Consider the following 5,529-nt stretch of genomic DNA (forward strand, 5'->3'; position numbering starts at 1 on the left):
TTTTTTGTTACTGCCTGTGTTCGTTGCTTTATTTGCTATATTGTTTGCTATTGTGTTGGTTCCTGTCAGTCTGATTGCTTGATATTACTTTCTCTGTGTTTATCTGTTTTATTGTGTTAATTTGGAAAAATGCCTAACACAGATGATCAAGTTGAAACCTCTGTTACTTTGGTTAGTAAATTAGATGCAAGCGACCTATTATATCTGCACGCTAGTGACTCCAGTAGTCTCACTAATGTCAATATCAAACTAAAAGGAACTGAAAATTATATGGTTTGGTCAAATGCTATGAAACTTGCCTTAACTGCTAAGAATAAGTTAGGCTTTATTGATGGTACTTGTACCAAATCAACTAAAGATGGCGTTCTGGCTAGTCAATGGGATAGGTGCAATTATGTTGTTTTAACTTGGATTCTCAATTCTGTTTCTGAAGAACTATATGTTGGTCAAGTTTACTCTAGGCTTGCTAGTGAAGTCTGGAGTGACTTAAAAGACACTTATGACAGGGTTGATGGGTCGGTTGTGTTTGGGTTATACCAAAAGATTAATTCTGTTAGCCAAAATGGGGCAAGTGTGTCTGAATATTATCATAAACTCAACACTATGTGGAAACAATTTGATGCCATGGTTCAATTGCCTTCTTGTACTTGTGACGCTTCTTCTAAATACAATGAATTCAGTCAACTGATTAAACTTATGCAGTTCTTGATGGGATTAGATGACCTTTATCAACTTGTTAGAACAAATCTGTTAACCACGGATCCTTTACCTACTGTTAAAATTGCTTTTTCCATTATTTCTTGAGAAGAATCACACAGAGATTCTAACAAATCCTCAAAGGTTCCCAATGTTGGTTTTGTTGCAAAAAGAACACAATATAATGATAATAAAAAACGTTTTAGCGAAGGTCCAAATCCCAACCTAAAATGTACCCACTGTAATAAGGTTGTTCATGTGATTGAAAAATGTTTTGAACTTCATGGTTATCCCTCAAACTACAGAAATAAACCAAGTCAAAACAGTCCTCAATGGTAAAAGAACAAATGTGTCTGCTAATAATTCTGTTGCCAATACTATGAATGATCAATCTGCTAGTACTTCCTTGAATGCTTTAACCGCTGATCAATTCTCCAAGCTGTTAGGTCTGCTAAATGAAAATAAGCTGGAAGATTCTCACAAATCTAATATGAGTGGTAAGTGCTATAGTGCCTTCTCTTCTCTAGGATCTTATACAAATACTTATTGTTTTAACACTAGTTTTTTCCACCGAAATAGACTAAAATGGATCATTGATTTGGGAGCTAATCAACATATGGTTATGAACAATGATAACATGTTTAACCTGGTAGATGTGTCTGATTATGATATTACTGTGAAACATCCAAATGGAACTGATGCTAGAGTTAAACAAATAGGATGCTTTAAACTTTCTGAAGATGTGATCTTAAAAGATGTCTTTGTTGTCCCGGAATACTGTGTGAATCTCATTTCTGTTCACAAACTAGCTAAAGATAACAAACTTAAAGTTGTTTTTGATGAACATAATTGTTATATTCAGGATGTGTCCTTAAGGAAAAACCTGGTGATTGGTAGACAAACAGATGGTCTTTATTTCTATGGTAATTCCAGTAATCATATTATTGCTTGTTTTAATAAAACTGAAACAATAAAGCTCTGGCATTCCAGACTTGGTCATCCCTCAGACCAAGTCCTAGATGTTCTAAACCTTAAAAACGAATCAGGACAAGTTGAGCCTTGTGACACGTGTCACAAAGCGAAACAGCATAGAATTCCTTTTCCCTTAAGTGACCATAAGTCTAAACGTGTTGGTGACTTAGTTCATCTTGATGTTTGGGGTCCGTATAAACGGCCCAACCTTGATGGTTATAAATTTTTTCTCACTATTGTTGATGACTACTCCAGGTCAGTATGGGTCTATCTAATGAAATCCAAAATTGAGGTGTTTGACAATATAAAAAAACTTCTATGATTCGGTCAAAACTCAATTCGAAACAAAAATCAAAAGTTTTAGAAGTGATAATGGGTCTGAGTTCATAAATTCTCAAATGGAAAATTTTGTTAAAACTCATGGAATACTTCATCAAACTTCTTGTACTTACACACCCCAACAAAATGGGATTGCTGAAAGAAAACACAGACACCTTCTGAATGTAACAAGAGCTTTATTATTTCAATCTGGTGTTCCTTTAAGATTCTGGTCTGAATGTGTTCTTACTGTTGCTTATCTGATTAACAGGACCCCCTCCTCTGTGTTAGGTGGTAGAACACCCTATGAGTTGCTTTATGGTTTTGAACCTTCTCTTGATCACTTGAAAGTTTTTGGATGTCTATGTTAGTTTACTGTTTTAAACAATACTGATAAACTTGAAGAAAGAGCTGAACGATGTGTCTTTATGGGATACTCAAATTTAAAAAAAGGATACAAACTTTGGAGTTTGGATCAAAGGACATTCTCCTTCTCAAGAGATGTTAGCTTTTATGAAACTGTCTTTCCTTTTAAAACCAAGTTATTTTCTGAAACTGATTTAGACAAAACAAACTCTTTGAATCACTCAAACTTTTTTAATGTTTATGAACCTTCAAGTGATATAAATCCCGATGATGAAGAGAATGAGTCTACTGATTCTGTACCTAAGACACAGCAACACAGTAGCTCTAGTGGGCCAGTTGATGTTGCTGATGCTCAACAGTCATTTTCTTTAGGTGACATGGCTAATGTTCATCATCATAGTGAGTCTCAAAATGAATCTGTGAGGGTTGAGTCTAGTGGTACAAATGATGAATCGGTCCTTCCTGAGGGTAACCAACCTTATCTTAGAAAATATACTAGACATGTGTCTGCCCCTAAAAGGTTTAATGACTTCATTGTTGGCAATGCCAAATACAGTTATCATAAAGTTGTTAGCTATGCAAATCTGTCTAGTGAAAATGTGTGTTTTGATGCTAATTTGAATAAAATGCCTGAACATGTTAATTATAGAGAAGCATGTAAAGACAAAAGATGGATAGATGCCATGAACGTTGAACTTTCTGCTTTATATAGTAATGATACTTGGGACATAGTTAACCTTCCAAACGGGAAGAAACCCATTGGGTGAAAATGGGTACACAAAGTTAAATACAAATCAAATGGTGAAATTGATAGGTTTAAAGCCAGGCTTGTTGCCAAGGGCTTTAGTCAAGTTGAGGGCATAGACTTTGAGGAGACCTTTTCTCCTGTTGTCAAGATGGTCACGGTTAGATGCATCATTGGTCTTTCTGTGCAAAATAACTGGCCCATTTATCAACTTGATGTCAATAATGCCTTTCTTTATGGAAATCTAAAGGAAGAGGCTTATGTAACACCCCGTGTTTTCGAATGTCAAATGCAAGTCAAAGTCCAAGTCAACTTAGACTTCTTAGACTGATAATAGTTCTTTTTGCTTTTTGTATTATGTGGTGTAAGTGTTGTCTAAATGAAATGATCGAATGTTCAATCAATGCGACCGATTTACGACTGTGAATAGTAGGAAGTAACAATGCGATAAAGTTAATCAATCGATAATCAAGTTAATCAATCAAACATCGAACTCGAACCTCGAATTATGCGAATTTTGGTATTACTATATGTGTGTGTGTGCCTTATGTGTTACTTGTGCATGTTTACTTTATGTTTTGTGTGGTATTCAATCGAATCAATCGAAACTCGAATCGAAACTCGAAAAGCAATCAAACTCAATCAAAACCGACATCGAAACGTGACATATGGATGATTGTAGGGGCGGCAATTCTTGACACGACCCGTTAACCCGACACGAACCCGACACGAAAAAAACAGGTTTGGGTCGACTAACACGACCCGTTTAAAAAAACGGGTCGGGTTCGGGTTGACCCGTATTAAAAACGGGTCGGGTTCGGGTTGACCCGTATAAAAACAGGTTGACCCATTAACCCGTTTAACTATTTAGATAAAAAATCCTTTATATTTTTGTTTTTGTTTTTTTGGTTTCTATTTTACATGGTTAGTTATAATAATGTTAATTTTGACACATTATATTATTTATTTATCACACTCATACTCATCATTAAACATGTTATTGATAACCCGCCTAAAACCGAAGAACTCATTTATAAATCATCAACTTATATCACTCATTTAAAAATATGGGTTAAACGGGTCAGGTTCAGGTTGACCCGAATTAATATGGGTCGGGTTAGGGTTGAAATCTTTGACCCGAATAATAATATGGGTCGGGTTCGGGTTGAACATTTCAACCCACCAACCCGCCAACCCGTAACCCGTCAACCCGCCAACCCATCAACCCGACACGATTGCCACCCCTAGATAATTGTATGTTAGACATAGTAGTTGGGACTGAAAGTAATTTGACTAGGAACTCTACCATATTCGAATCATCGTCCATCGAAATCGAAATATCAAAAATCGTCGCGAAACACTCAAGAAGGTGTTCCTGATCGAACAGGAATCACCGATCGAACAGGCTAGCCGATCGAACATGCTGTTCGATCGAGCAGCCCAGCCGATCGGAGGTCCTGGCCGATCGGCTGACACTTTCCTCTTTTGGAGCCTATAAATAGCCCTGTCATTGTCACTCTTTCTACTTTTGGAAAGCTCTGACCGAACCAACCCTTATTCTTCACCTTTTCTCAGATTTCTCACAACTCCGGTAAGTTTTCACTCTAATTCTTGTACGTTTTTTATCATTACACGATTCTACACCTTTCTATCTTTCAAAACTTGATTTCTAACCATGAAATCACCAAGATTTAAGTGTTCTTGGATGATGTCATCATGGTGTTCTTGAAGAAAATCATACTTTGGCCTCATTCAACCATGAATAGCTTATATCTAACCGATTTCCACATAAACAAACTAAAATCTATCATAGATCTAGACATTTCACCGATTTCGGGTTAAACCTTAAACCGTCGTTCCGAATAGTTTACCGGCCGGACTTGGGTGATTCCTGTCCGAACCGGTGAAGCAAGTAAGAACCCACGTTCTATAGTTTAACTCACTATCAAAACACCTCAAAATCATATCAAAACAGCCAAGTGTTAGACGAAAGGCCGACCAGGTCAGAAATGCTGGCCGAACGGCTAGGCTGTTCGAGCAAATAGCCCAGCCGATCGAACATACCAGCCGATCGACTAGCACATGGTTCCACACTTTTCAAATTTCATGAAGTATGCTATTGACGAAGTGATGATCGATCGAATATGCTACTCGATTGGTAAACATTACTCTTCGGATCATGAGATACTATGCTTCAACACTTAATCGATTTTGCAACTCGTTTGTAGTATGGAATGCCAGCCGATCGAACAGGCTGTTCGATCGAGTGACATCCTGCTGAGAATTACTTCTGAAGTTCCTAACCGATCGGTTAAGCCGGCCGATCGAACAGACCGTTCGATCGATCGACCTGAAAGGTAAGAACACTTCAGTGTTCTCAAATACTACAACGAAAACTTCAAAAGTTCAAACCATCATACACAATCACATCA

This window comes from Helianthus annuus, chromosome 14 (genome assembly GCF_002127325.2).
Source record: "Helianthus annuus cultivar XRQ/B chromosome 14, HanXRQr2.0-SUNRISE, whole genome shotgun sequence".
NCBI lineage: Eukaryota > Viridiplantae > Streptophyta > Magnoliopsida > Asterales > Asteraceae > Helianthus > Helianthus annuus.